The 15,802-nt window shown below is 38.2% G+C and overlaps 1 protein-coding gene and 1 pseudogene across 5 annotated transcripts in view; both read left to right on the plus strand.

Moving 5' to 3' along the window:
* The window catches only part of KLHL3 (kelch like family member 3), a 283,454-nt gene that overhangs the window by 98,934 nt on the left and 168,718 nt on the right, over positions 1 to 15,802 (plus strand). The gene's annotated exons all lie outside the window — the stretch shown is intronic.
* On the plus strand, positions 5,939 to 7,629 carry LOC117066120 (annotated as a pseudogene). Its single transcript, XR_004430141.1, has 2 exons — positions 5,939 to 6,167; positions 7,139 to 7,629. The product of XR_004430141.1 is annotated as a transgelin-like (transcript).

Consider the following 15,802-nt stretch of genomic DNA (forward strand, 5'->3'; position numbering starts at 1 on the left):
TACTTTAAAAATTAGCATTGCCAAAATCAGACATTTAATTTAAATATTCCTGGAAAATTGTTAGTAACATTAATGATGGTTCTTAGAGCATTTACTGCATTTACTGTTAGTTAAGGGATGGACACATAGAGGGCAACAACACACACTGGGGCCTTTCGGAGGGTAGTAGGTAGGAGGAGGGACAGGATCAGGAAAAGTAACTAATGGGTACTAGGCCTAATATCTGGGTGATGAAATAATCTATACCACAAACCCCCATGACACCAGTTTACCTCTGTAACAAACCTGCACTTGTATCCCTGAACTTAAAAGTTTAAAAAAAGAGGTGGTGCTATTCCAGATTTTACAGTAATTTATAAGATTAATAAAAATACTTCTAAAATGGAAATTAACCCCAAGTTTCCGAGCAAGTATGTATTATAAATATAAGATTTTTATCAACTACTTTGGAGCTGACAGCAGCTGAGCTGCTTATAGACTATAGATGAAAATGGGGACTAAAAAGCACTTTTCCTGTATTTGAAAAATTGTTACTGTAAGGGGCCTATTTCTCATCATTATAAAAGACTGAAAAAGTAAGATTTATATTAAATATAAGAAATATTTCCTTATAGTGAGTGTTTGAAGACTTTTGAAAAAAAGGTTGTAGAAAATTGAGTATGGTTGAAAATATTTGTGGCATGGTCTAGTGGATGAGCACACAACATTTTCAAATACTACATTTCCTAAGCCAAGGACTCAGTGATAGAGCCCCACATTTTAGTACCAAGCCATGTGACTCAATTCTGTTTCCCTACCCAAATACATCCAACTACCCAAAAGAAAGTCAAAATTTCCAGGTAGTCAACAACATTGACATTGTGTATCTGTGTTTTATAGAATCCTGCCAGGTCACTGGCTACGTGGACTTGCAGGTAGAGTAGGAGCGGGATGTGTCCTATGGACGTGAAGCCAATCTCCTCCTCTGTAAGAACTTGAAGAGCAGATACTGTCAAAGCAGTTTAGTGGCTTGTATTTCTTTCCCCAGTCAGCTTTTAGCAGTGTCCCATTACTTATTTACCTGTTTGTATTTAAAATACAGAGAGCAGCAAACTTTGGAAGATTGTAGGGCTATTGAAAAGTACCTTTTCCGTACATAGAATATTGGCAAAAGCTAGTGGTGCCACAGGTTTGGTGGATGTTAAGAGATCATTTTAGTTATTTGTGATGATGATGAAGATTTTGAGAGTCAGCTTGAGTGGGAGAGAGCTAGGTCTGAATTTGGATTCTTCAGCATTACCTAGCTGGGTGATCTTGAGCTTCTCTCTAAGCTTTTTAAATTTAATTTAATTTAATTTTTTGCCATCCAGTTCTATCCCAAAAGGAGGAAGCAATAGATCTTCCTTTAATAACTTCCCAAAGTGTTACAAATAAAAAAAAGGAGCATAAAGCATTGCGGGGGTGGCTGAACGCAGAGCAGGAAAGGATCTGCTCCTCTGCTTTCTAAGCTTTTGATTCCTTTCCTGTAAGGTGAATATAGCCACCTATCCTGCAGGATTATTTTGAAGATTAATGATAGAACATAGTAGATATTCAATAGTTAGTAGTTGTTACTGTTGTTGTTGTTGTTTAGAATTTCCCTTAGTAGAAACATATAATTTGAGTTAATAACAGAGTTTATTGTTTATTATTCCAAAGAAAGTCTGTAATGAGTAGGAAATTGAGAAATGACAAAACCAGAGTCGTTTTTTAAAAAACTTGTAAGGGGATGTTTGGTGTAAATCTATGTTCTGCGGTGGAAGGTCCACTCTTGTTAACATTTTTGCTCACCTAGGTACACATAGAAAGTTGTTATAATCTGGTGTAAACAAATGATGAGGGGCTAACACAATGTCCATTTATTTGTTTTTCCTTTCAAAGACACTGCTTTGTCATCAAGGTTGGGTGTGCTTAGGAACTATGGTATATATGTAAATGGAAGCCTACTAATTAATACTTCTGATTTCTCTGGAATCACCAGGAATACATTAATGCCTTCAAGAATGATTAAATGGAAAAAAGGAATGTTTGGATGGAAAGACTGAATATTATAAAGATTTTGTTTCTTCCCAAGTTAAATTGTATTTATAATTCAATTCCAATGAAAATCCCAAGAGGGGTTATACAAAATTACTTATAAAGGATTTGTAAGTGCAAATAGCTTTGAAAAATGGAATAATTAAAATGAAAAGCATGACTAACACCACCAAATATTTTAAAATATTATAAAGTGTGAATAATTAAATCAATGTAATGCTGGGCCAAGAATTAGCAGACAGATCAAGGAATGGAATAGACAGAAATAGACCCTGGTATATATAACATGTTAATATATGAAAGCAGTGAGGATTACTTTTTTTTTTGAGATTGGGTCTCATCTGTCACTCAGGCTGGAGTGCAGTAGCATGATCTTGGCTTACTGCAACCTCCGTCTCCCGGGTTCAAGCAGTTCTCCTGCCTCAGCTTCCTGAGTAGCTGGGACTACAGGTATGTGCTACCACACCCAGCTAAGTTTTGTATTTTTTGTAGAGATGGGGTTTTGTCATGCTGCCCAGGCTGGTCTCGAACTCCTGGCCTCAAGTGATCTGCCCGCCTCGGCCTCTCAAAATGCTGGGATTACAGGCGTAAGCCACCATTCCCTGCTAGCAGTAAGGATTTCTGGGGAAGGAAGGAATTATTAAGTAAATATTGCTAGAATAGTTAACTAGCTGCTTAGAAAAAATATTAATTTAGTTTTGTAGTGTATACTAGAATAAATTCCAGGCAAAAGAATTTGAGAAAACAGACTCAAAAATATTTTAGTAGACAATACAAGAAAATATAGAAAATAGGTGGCTGATGCCTGTAATCCCAGCACTTTGGGAGGCTGAAGAGGGCAGATCACCTGAGGTCCCGAGTTTGAGACCAACCTGACCAACATGGTGAAACTTCATCTCTACTAAAAACGCAAATATTAGCCGAGTATGGTAGTATGTGCCTATACTCCCAGCTACTCGAGAGGCTGAGGCAGGAGAATCACTTGAACCCGGGAGGCGGAGATTGCAGTGAGCCAAGATCATGCCACTGCGCTTTTGGGGTCAAGTGATCCTCCTGCCTCAGCCTCCTGAGTAGCTGGGACTACTGGCATGCACCACCTTGCCTATTTAATTTTAAAATTTTTATTTGTGGAGGGAGGTTCTTGCCATGTTGTCCAGGCTGGTCTCAAACTCTTGGTCTCAAGCAGTCCTCCCGAACTGGTCTCCTGAGGCACTGGCATTACAGGTGTGAGCCACCTTGCCAGGCCAAATAGAAACTCTTTGAAGGCAAGAAATATGTCCTATCTACTGCTGTATCTTTGGTGTTACTGCATCGTTTCTGGCACATAGCAAGTCTTTGGTGAATATTTGTTGAATGAATGAATAAATGAATAAGCTTAAAATCAAAAGAAGAAAATACAAGGGGAAAAGTTGAGATGCCTATTTAAAAATTTTTTAACTTTCTTGAAACAAATCAATATGTAAGTTAAGACACAAAAATGGAAATAATCACAATAAATATGATGTAAAAGACAATATTTTTCTTTATGAAACATACATATGAATCACCAAGAAGTACATATTAGTATCTATTAGTATGTATGGACAATTAACAAAAGAGCAAATAAAGACTAACAAATATTTGCAAAAAAAGGTTCTGTTTCACTAGTAGAGAAATAGAAAACAAAACAGCAATGAATTATTTTCCTTTATCAGATAATCAAATACTGGAAAAAAGTCATGAATACCTGATACACTGATAATGGAAGGTGAAAAGGGCACTTTATACATTATTGGTGGACATATAATGTAGAATACCTTATTAGAAAAAACTGGTGACAAACATTCAAGATATTTTAAAAATACTTATTTTCTTGGTTTCCATAGTCTAGTTCTACCCTAAGGAAATATTAGGAAATGCAGATAAAGATTTATAAATAAAGATGTTCATCACAGTGTTATTAGAGTAGTAAGAAAACAAAGATCAACCTAAACCTCCAACATTAGGGGAATGGTTAAGCAAATTAGAGTATAAGTCTGCATATGACTTATGCAGCCTTTGCAAATGATATTTAGGAATAATAAAATAATATGAGAAATGTTTATGATATAAAGTTAAATGAAAAATGAATGGTATAAAATCATGGTTCACAGGATGCTCTCAAATATGCAAAGCAGTATACACAATAAGGGAAATATAACAATGTTAATAGTTTAGGGTTAGGATTATGGGTGACTTTCATACTTTGTACCATTTTATATTTTTGTAGTTTTTAAAGTTTTTTATAATGAACATATATTACTTTCATAATTGGAAAACAAGTTTTGTTTCTTTTTAAGCATACAGTGTTGGATATAGATCTCTCTGTCCTGTAATCGTTGGTGATAAAACTTAGTGAACAATAGGGTTTTGTTTGCCTCAAGTTAAAATTCTCTGCTTTAATTGCAAAAGTTAATTTATAGGCCAGTAATCTTATACAGCAGGCAGTTTGGTTGATAAAAGTATCCAAAGAAAGAACTGAGTATCTGACTTTTCTTATCACTCCAGAGCCCTTGTAACGTTGATTTCTGCTCTCTTATTATATTGTGTTTTATTTTTAGTTATAAAATATGTTTTATTGCCTTTAATCTGATATACCTTTATAAGCTTGAATTAAGACATGAGATGATTTTCTGAACCCAGGTTTTTACCATATTAGGGAAAGTTAAGATTGAAAAATACAAGTAGTAGGTTCTAAACTCCCAGTCATCCATGTTATAATTAGTCAATTATTGCAGAAACTTGGTAGAGAAAGATTTCCTGTTTTCTTTTCTCCTCGACTATAGCCATCTTTACTTCTGTCAAGAACTCTTCTGACTTTGTTAACAGCTCTCTCATTATATACATTTTAAAAAGAAAAGCTGTTATCAATCTGCTCGAATTTTTTTTTTCTTAGATTTCAGTAGATCCTGGATGAAATATTCACTAAAGTTTAGAGTATCACCTTAAGACCTGGGCAACAGGGGCCCCTGCTTTGGATCTTATACTTAAAGGACACATATATCACAAATGTTCAAAATATAAGTGTCATTTAAGATCCAGCACTAAGTGGCATAGTACAATTTGTAATCCAAATGTCCACTGTAGTGACCTAACACCATTCAGGCTCCAGATAACACTTTCCTCCATCTCTTGCCGTGTGCCACTGAAGCAAAAAGTGATTCTGTGTGAATGTCATGAAGGTTATGGGCTGTTGATGCTGGTCATGGACACTGCTTTGGAGTATGGGGAGGATTTGAGTGACACAAGTTCTTAGGTGGGGGAAAAGACAAATTAATTAGCACAAATGCAGTAGATTCTTGCACATTGAAGTAACATTTCCCAGGGCTGCTGAGCATCCATTTTCTTGTTTCTCTTTGTATTCCAGTATGTGGTTCTGGAGATATAAATTAGGATGATATTTGTAACAGTGGCTCATGGCAGTTGAGAAATATTTTGCAATGTTAAACAATTCATATTACTCTTAAATTTTATGTGCGAAGGTCCTGATATTGTGGACATTGGCCGTAGATGAGCCTTGAACTCTAGAATTGTGAGTAGTTCTGTATTTGTAAAAATACATAATAGGACTTAGCTTTTTAAAAAATCACATTAAAGTTTAAACTTTATTATAATAAATTTACTTAAAATTTGGTAATTGTTAATTATAATTTGTATTTTGTCTTTGAATTTTTATAGATAATTTTGAATATTTTAGAAAAAAGATAACATATGATAGCTGGGCACAGTGGCACATATCTGTAGTCCTAGCTACTTGGGAGGCTAAGGTGAAAGGATCACTTGAGCCCAGGAGTTTTAAGTCCAACTTGGGCAACATAGTGAGACCCCATCTCTTAAACAAAAAAAAAAAAGGTCTGTCCAAGCCCAGACAAAGTCTTCACTCCTTCCTGAGGCCCGAGGAAGCCCTCTCTCCCCAGACATGGCCAATAAGGGTCCTTCCTATGGCATGAGCTGTGAAGCTCCATCCAGAGTTGAGAAGAAGTAGGACGAGGGACTGGAGGAACGGCTGGTGGAGTGGATCATAGCGCAGTGTGGCCCTGATGTGGGCTGCCGAGACCGTGGGCGCCTGGGCTTCCAGCTCTGGCTAAAGAATGGTGTGATTCAGCAAAAGAAACTACCATCAGAGTGAACAGGCAACCTACAGAATGGGAGAAAATGTTTGCAATCTACTCATCTGACAAAGGGCTAATATCCAGAACCTACAAAGAACTCAAAAAATTTACAAGAAAAAAACAAACAACCCCATCAAAAAGTGGGCAAAGGATATGAACAGACACTTCTCAAAAGAAGACATTCATACAGCCAACAGACACATGAAAAAATGCTCATCATCACTCGCCATCAGAGAAATGCAAATCAAAACCACAATGAGATACCATCTCACACCAGTTAGAATGGCAATCATTAAAAAATCAGGAAACAACAGGTGCTGGAGAGGATGTGGAGAAATAGGAATACTTTTATGCTGTTGGTGGGACTGTAAACTAGTTCAACCATTGTGGAAAACAGTGTGGCAATTCCTCAAGGATCTAGAACTAGAAATACCATTTGACCCAGCCATCCCATTACTGGGGATATACCCAAAGGATTATAAGTCATGCTGCTATAAAGACACATGCACATGTATGTTTATTGTAGCACTACTCACAATAGCAAAGACTTGGAATCAACTCAAATGTCCATAAGTGACAGACTGGATTAAGAAAATGTGGCACATATACACCATGGAATACTATGCAGCCATAAAAAAGGATGAGTTCATGTCCTTTGTAGGGACATGGATGCAGCGGGAAACCATCATTCTCAGCAAACTATCGCAAGAACAGAAAAGCAAATACCGCATGTTCTCTCTCATAGGTGGGAACTGAACAATGAGATCGCTTGGACATAGGAAGGGGAACATCACACACCGGGTCCTATTGTGGGGAGGGGGAGGGGAGAGGGATAGCATTAGGAGATATACCTAATGTAAATGACGATTTAATGGGTACAGCACACCAACATGGCACATGTATACATATGCAACAAACCTGCACGTTGTGCACATGTGCCCTAGAACTTAAAGTATAATAATAAAAAAGAAATGGTGTGATTCTGAGCAAGCTGGTAAACAGCCTGTACCCTGATGGCTCCATGCCAGTGAACCTGCCCGAGAACCTGCCCTCCATGGTCTTCAAGCAGATGGGGCAGGTGGCTCCGTTCCTGAAGGCAGCTGAGGACTATGAGGTCACCAAGACCGACATGTTCCAGACTGTTGACCTCTTTGAAGGCAAAAACATGGCAGCAGTTCAGAGGACCCTGATGGCTTTGGGCAGCTTGGCAGTGACCAAGAATGATGGGCACTACCATGGAGATGCCAACTGGTTTATGAAGAAAGCGCAGGAGCATAAAAGGGAATTCACAGACAGCCAGCTGCAGGAAGAAAAGCATATCATTGACCTTCAGAAGGGCAGCAACAGAGGGGCCTCCCAGGCTGGCATGACATGCTACAGACGACCTTGGCAGATCAACAGCCCTGCCCTCCCCCAGCATCTTGGCTGCAGCCATCTCGCTTAGCCTGCTTCACACATACCCATGTAGTACCTTTAGCTCTGGCCAAGCTTTGAGGCTCTGTCACTGAGCAATGGTAACTGCACATGGGCAGCTCTTCCCCAGTGCCCCCAGCCTCAGCCCAACTTCTTACCCAAAAGCATCACTGCCCTGGCCCCTCCCTCCCGGCTACCCCTGCCACCTCTACTGTCTCCCCGCCCTGCACCTCCTCCCCCCACCCCCTGGGCTAAGCAGGGGAAAAGTGGGCTGGGGGTATCCTGGATGTGGGGCAAGTCCACTGTTCTCCTTGACGGCAAAAGCCCATTGAAGAAGAACCAGCCCAGCCTCCCCCTATTTTTTCCTGGAATATTTTTGGGATTGGAACTCAAAAAGGAAAAAAAGAAAATTACATCAATGTTTTCTCAAAAAAAGAAGGCCGAGGCGGAGCCCAGGAGTTCAAGAGCAGCCTGGCCAACCTTGTGGTGAAACCTTGTCTCTACAAAAAATACAAATTTTTGTATTTAGCTGGTGTGTGGTGGCGCCACCTGTAGTCCCAGCTACTGGGAGGCTGACGCATGAGAATTGCTTGAACCTGGGAGGCAGAGGTTGCCGTGAGCTGAGATTGCACCACTGCACTGCAGCCTGGATGACAGAGTGAGACTCTGTCTCAAAATAGAAAAAAGAAGATAACATTTGAAAACCAATATGAAACTTTTAATTTTTAATTTTTCACATTTAATATAAATTTTATACACTTTTTTCTTATGTCAATGTTTATTTTTAATTAACATGAAAATAATATGTATTTATAGTGTACACATGACGTTTTGATATATGTATATATGTGGAATGATTAAATCAAGCTAATTAACATATCCATCACCTTACATCCTTACCATCTTTTTGTGATGAGAACTTTTAAAATCTATTGTCTTGGCAATTTTCAAGTATCCAATATGTTATTATTAAACATTTTTTATGGTCTAAATAAATTGAATTTTTTTTTTTTTTGAGACGGAGTCTCGCTCTGTCGCCCAGGCTGGAGTGCAGTGGCCGGATCTCAGCTCATTGCAAGCTCCGCCTCCCGGGTTTACGCCATTCTCCCGCCTCAGCCTTCTGAGTAGCTGGGACTACAGGCGCCCGCCACCTCGCCCGGCTAGTTTTTTTGTATTTTTTAGTAGAGACGGGGTTTCACCGTGTTTGCCAGGATGGTCTCGATCTCCTGACCTCGTGATCCGCCCGTCTCGGCCTCCCAAAGTGCTGGGATTACAGGCTTGAGCCACCGCGCCCGGCCAATTGAATTTATTTTTAATCCTTTGGATACTTACTGGCAATATGATACAAATTATGAGAAAAGCTTGTTAATAACCTGATTAGTGATTTGATAAAATTAAGGTAGAAAGATAAATTGTATGGACTATATTGTAATTTAAAAATTATATATGTCTTCATCTTATTTTTTATGTAGACACTGCCAGCTCATCAACATTATATCCAGACATGTGCAATAATGCTTAAATTCAGTTGTCTTTGATATTCTGTCAACTTTTAGTCATACAAAAATCATAACTTTAGGTTAGGCATGGTGGCTCACACCTATAATCCCAGCACTTTGGGAGGTCAAGGTAGGATGATTGCTTGAGGCCAGGAGTTCAAGCATGGGCAACGTAACAAAATTCTGTCTCTACAGAAAACAAACAAACACCAATCACAAAAACTTAACCAGGTATGATTGGCATGTACCTCTGGTCCCAGCTACTCAGGAGGCTGAGGTGGGAGGATCCCTTGAGCCCAGGAGGTCAAGACCACAGTGAGCCATGATTGCACGACTGTACTCCAGCCTGGGTGACAGTGAGACCCTGTCTCAAAAAAAAAAAAAAAAAATCATACTTTTATTCATATTTTAAAATTTTCATCAAGACACATGAATTAAGCATTTTATTTAACAGATTGTTTTATAATTTTTACATTTTTAGAGATGTACTATGGGCTTTCATTTATACTCTGGCTGTGGACCTTGCAAATATTAGGCCTGGATTTGCTTACAAGTATCTTACTTGTTTGCTTTAGAGTTCAATTATTTTAAAGTAAGTGATGTTTTAAAAATTTTAGATGTAAGTACCATTGTTTAACAAAAACTTGGAAAATACCATGAGGGGAAAAATAATCTTCATATTATCACTGTAATACCTCAAATTTAGCATTTTAAAGGATTATCTGCTTTAAAAATGTGTCTTTAATTCATCCTTTTTCAAACTCCATTGCCATTCTAGTCATCCTAGTTTAAGCCACCATCATTTCTCACCTGGACTAAAGCAATGGTGTGTAGTTACTTATCTCTCTACGTTTTCTTTTACCTCCTTCCAATCATTTCTCCACACTGCATCAGAGTAGATTTTGAAAAAAAATATAAATGAGATCATGTTGCTTTTTCTTCATCTAAAGCTTGTTGACAGTATCTAATTGCAGTTGTGGTAAAATCCAAATTATCTACTATTCCTTATGAAGTCTTATATGATATCTGCCTCTCCAGTTTTCTGTCATATCTGTCGCCTTCCCTACATCTATTAAGTCCTTCCCAACTTTAGTTTTAGGGAGAAGTTTTAATAGAAGGCAGGATATCTTCTTTACTCCACAGGAAGAACTCTGTAGCTTGATTATTAAATGGCAGCTAAAATAAATATTTTATTTTTGACAGTGCTTACTTTTATATCTATGTTATTATAGGACCCCACCTTCTCTTAACACTCTTTGATGATGGCTGGTTAAGTTTAAAGGGGTAAGGTAGAGGTAGGGGTGGGAATTGACTACATAAATTAGAAAATATTTCAAAAATGCTACTGCTTTTATAATAAAAATCCATTTTTTTGGATAGAACATAGTTTAACAAGTTTCCCGCTGATGGACATAGATTGTTTCTAGTTCTCCAGTCTCATTTTAAATACTGCATTATAAACAATGACTTTCGTGGTCATTTCTAGGAAGTAACAGTCTGGGGTACACTGTTAAATATTAGCCCACACTCATTTCTTAAGGAAGTAACAGTCTGGGGTACACTGATGTTTGAGCGTGCCTGACACATCTTCATATCCAGACCTAATCAGTATGCTATGATGCCATGGCAGGCAAATATGTCAAAGCATAAAAACCATTGAAATAACTTTTACTAGGATTTCATTTGGAATTTTGGAGTCAGTTAATTGTATAGAGTTCTTTCATCCTGTCATCTTTGGTTTTTCCTCAAAATGTAAGCCCATTCAGGCACTGTGCCCCTCCAGTACCATCTTGCCCGTTTTGTTCAGAGCATCACATGTTGCTTTTCTGACAACCCTGATTCCTTTGCTGACTTAACTGAAAATGTGTGTTCTCTCACAGTCCAGGCCTCACAGGACTGAATACAGTAGTCCTCCCTTATCCTTGAGGGATACGTTCCAGAATCCCCAGGGGGTGCCTGAAATTGTGGATAGTGCTGAACCCTATGTACATAGTGTTTTTTTCTGGACAGTAATGGATGGGTCGCATATGCAGCATGGATATACTGGACAAAGAGGTGATTCATGCCCTAGGCAGGATGGAGCAGGATGGTGAGAAATTTCATTATGCTACTTGAAATGACAATTTAAAACTTATGAATTGTGTATTTCTTAGATTTTCTGTTTAACATTTTTCTACCATGGTTGATCCCAGGTAACTGAAATCATGGAAAGCAAAATCCCAGGGGAGGGGGGACTACTGTATATATATTCAGTTGAGCCTCATTCAAGGATTCTGTGTTTACGAATTTACCTACTCACTAAAATTTATTTGTAACTCCAAAATCAATAATCAGGACTTGCATGGTCATTTGTGGACATGTGCATAATGGTTCAAAATTTGAGTCATCTGATGACCCATTCCCAGTTGAGGTTGAACAAGGTAACATTGTCTTCTTACTTCAGTTCTCATACTATAAACAGTTGCCTTTCTGTGGTTGATTTAGTGCTGTTTTTTTGTTTTTTTGTTTTTTTTTAACCTCTTTGTGCTTTTTGTTGGTGATTTCACTGTTTCAGTGGCTCCCAAGTGTAGTACTGAAGTGCTTTCTAGTGTTCTTAAATGGTTGAAGGCTGTGATGTGTCTTATGGAGAAAGCGTGTGTTAGATAAACTTTGTTCAGTCATGAGTTATAGTGCTGTTGCCATGAGTATATTAAGTAAAGTATCATTAAGCAGAAACACTTATAAAACAAGTGATATATTGATTGGTTGATGAACATGTTGTGACCAGAGGCTTACCAGGAACCTAGCCCTATATTTCCCCTAGGATCAGTGCTTCAGTATTTGCTAGTGTAGTGTTCATGACAGCTTTATAGAGACAACTACTATAAATGACACTAATTTTCTTTATTTCTGGCTCTCTTTTGCCATTTTGATGACTTCTTTTCTATTTTGTGGAATTTCATTCCATTTGGGTGTGCACCTCTAACCTTTTACTTCAATGACATTTTATGACTCAGTTCATCATCTTCAACAAACATTAATGTAGTGCTTTTCTGCTTCTTAGGAAATTCTTCTTTATCCTGAGATCATGACGTTTTCTCCTATATAATCCTCTAAAAGCTTTTCAGTTTTTATTCTTACATTTAGGTTTATAATCTATTTGAAGTTGACTTTTTGGTTTAGTACCAGCTAGAAATATAACTTCATTTCCTTCTCACAGATATTTGATTGTCCTACTACCATTTATCGAAAAGACAGTCGTTGGCCCTACTGCTTCACCATGCCATCTCCGTCATTTATCAAGCATCTGTATATGTGCAATGGGCTGAATGTTTGTGTTCCCTCAAAACTCCTGTGTTGGAACCCTATTCCCAGTGTGATGGTATTTGGAGGTGGGGCCTTTGGAAAGTAATTAGGTCATGGGCGTGAAGCCCTCATGAAATAATGGGATTAGTGCCCTTATGAGAAGAGGCCAAAGCTGGGCATGGTGGCTCATGCTTATGTAATCTGAGTGCTTTGGGAGGTTGAGGTGGGAGGATCACTGGAGCCAAGAGTTCTAGATAAGCCTAGGCAACACAGCAAGATCCTGTCTCTACAAAAAAATAAAAATAATAATAAAAAATAAAGTAGGGGCCCGAGAGCTAGAGAGCTGTCTTTCCTTATGTGAGAAGCTGGCGACTGCAACCTGGAAGAGAGCCCTCACCAGGAGAGGCCCTCACCTGGAAGAGTGCCTCACCAAGCTGGCACTCTGATTTTAAATTTCCAGCCTCCAAAGCCTGTGGTACTTTGTTACAGCCGTCTGAACTGACTGAAACAATGTGTATACATCTATTTCTGGCTGGCTGTTTTGTTCTGCTTGTCTTTTTGCCCACCCTTGCATCAGTATCTCACTATGTTAATTAATATGTTTTATTAACCTTGATATCATAGACTAAGTCTTCCTAGCTTGTTTTTCTTCTCCAAGAAAAGCCAAGTGCTATGGTTTGAATATTGTCCCCTTCAAAACATATATTGAAATTTAACCCCAAATGAGGCAATATTGGGAGATGACACCTTTAAGAAGTTATTGGATCATGAGGGATTTGCCTTCATGAAGGTGTTAATCCATTCATGGTTTAATGGAATAATTAATTTCCATTCCCATGGGATGGGAACTGGTGACTTTATAAAAAGAGGAGAGACCTGAGCTAGCATGGTAGCATGTTAGCATGCTGAGTCTCCTCACCCTGTGATACCCTGTGCCACCTAGGGACTCTGCACATGGTCCCCAGCAGCAATAAAGCGCTCACCAGATGTGACCTCTCAGCCTTGGACTTCTCAGCCTTTATAACTCTGATAAATAAATTCCCTTTCATTACAAATTACCTGGTTTCAGGTATTCTGTTATAAGCAACAGAAAACAAACTACTATGAATGTCATAGCTACTCTCAATCTTTTACATTTCCTTATAAATTTTAGAATCAGCTTCTCAAGTTCTGCAAATAAACGGCTAATGATTTTTATTGGGATTTCATTGACTCTGATACTTACTTTAGGAGAGCCGAAATGTTTCCAGTGTTGAGCTGAGTTGTCCAAATTCCGCAGATACAGTATATCTCTCCATGTATTTGGGTCCTCTCTAAATTCTCTCAATAAAGTTTATAATTTACATAGAGAGATCAGCATGTCTGTAGTTTTAAAAGATTTATTTTATCAACCTAAATAACAAGCAGAGGGAGATTCTCTAAAAGAAAGCTGTTTATTTGGGAATAGGCGTAGCAAAGGGAATACATGTCTCATAGTAAACTGTGCATATTTAGGAGGTAAAGGAAGATAAAGATTTTTAAATGAGGTGTTGAATTTTGTTGAAGGCCTTTTCTGCATCTATTGAGATAATCATGTGGCTTTTGTCGCTGGTTCTGTTTATGTGATGGATTACATTCATTGATTTGGGTATGTTGAATCAGCCTTGCATCCCAGGTATGAAGCTGACTTGATTGTGGTGGATAAGCTTTTTGATGTGCTGCTGGATTTGGTTTGCCAGTATTTTATTGAGGATTTTTGCATTGATGTTCATCAGGGATATTGGCCTGAAATTTTCTTTTTTTGTTGTGTCTCTGCCAGGTTTTGGTATCAGGATGATGCTGGCCACATAAAATGAGTTAGGGAGGATTCTCTCTTTTTCTATAGTTTGGAATAGTTTCAGAAGGAATGGTACCAGCTCCTCTTTGTACCTCTCGTAGAATTCGGCTGTGAATCTCTCTGGTCCTGGACTTTGTTTTGGTTGGTAGGCTATTAATGACTACCTCAATTTCAGAACTTGTTATTGGTTGTTCAGGGATTCGACTTCTTCCTAGTTTAGACTTGGGAGAGTGTATGTGTCCAGAAATTTATTCATTTCTTCTAGGTTTTCTAGTTTATTTGCATAGAGGTGTTTATAGTATTCTCTGATGGTAGTTTGCATTTCTGTGGGATCAGTAGTGATATCCCCTATATCAGTTTTTATTGCATCTATTTGATTCCTCTCTCTTTTCTTCTTTATTAGTCTGGCTGGCAGTCTATCTATTTTGTTAATCTTTTCAAAAAACCGGCTCCTGGATTCATTGATTTTTTGAAGGGTTTTTCGTGTCTCTGTCTCCTTCAATTCTGCTCTGATCTTAGTTGTTTCTTGTCTTCTGCTAGCTTTTGAATGTGTTTGCTCTTGCTTCTCTAGTTCTTTTAATTTTGATGTTAGGGTGTTGATTTTAGACCTTTCCTGCTTTCTCTTGTGGGCATGTAGTGCTGTAAGTTTCCCTCTACACACTGCTTGAAATGTGTCCCAGAGATTCTGGTATGTTGTGTCTCTGTTCTCACTGATTTCAAAGAACGTCTTTTCTTCCTTCATTTTGTTATTTACCCAGTAGTCATTCAGGAGCAGGGTGTTCAGTTTCCATGTGGTTGTGCAGTTTTGAGTGAGTTTCTTAATCCTAAGTTCTAATTTGATTGCACTGTGGTCTGAGAGACTGTTCGTTATGATTTCCATTTTTTTGCATTTGCTGAGGAGTGTTTTACTTCCAATTATGTGGTCAATTTTAGAATAAGTGCAATGAGGTGCTGAGAAGAATGTATATTCTGGTGATTTGGGGTGGAGAGTTCTGCAGATGTCTACTAGGTTCGCTTGGTCCAGAGCTGAGTTCAAGTCCTGAATATCCTTGTTAATTTTCTGTCTCATTGATCTAGTATTGACAGTGGGGTCTTACAGTCTCCCACTATTATTGTGTGGAAGTCTAAGTCTCTTTGTAGGTCTCTAAGAACTTGCTTTGTGAATCTGGGTGCTCCTGTATTGGTTGCATATATATTTAGGTTAGTTAGCTCTTCTTGTTGCATTGATCCCTTTACCATTATGTGATGCCCTTGTCTCTTTTGATCTTTGTTGGTTTAAAGGTTTAAAGTCTGTTTTATCAGAGATTAGGATTGCAACTCCTGCCTTTTTTTTCTTTTTTTTTTCTTTTTGCTTTCCATTTGCTTGATAAATATTCCTCCATCCCTTTATTTTGAGCCTATGTGTGTCTCTGCATGTTAGATGAGTCTCCTGAATACAGCACACTAATCGGTCTTGACTCTCTCCAATTTGCCAGTCTGTGTCTTTTAATTGGGGCATTTAGCATGTTTACATTTAAGGTTAATATTGTTATGTGTGAATTTGATCCTGTCATTATCATGCTAGCTGATTATTTTGCCCGTTAGTTGATGCAGTTTCTTCATCG

Source organism: Trachypithecus francoisi, unplaced genomic scaffold (assembly GCF_009764315.1).
Source record: "Trachypithecus francoisi isolate TF-2019V2 unplaced genomic scaffold, Tfra_2.0 Lachesis_group2, whole genome shotgun sequence".
NCBI classification, from domain to species: domain Eukaryota; kingdom Metazoa; phylum Chordata; class Mammalia; order Primates; family Cercopithecidae; genus Trachypithecus; species Trachypithecus francoisi.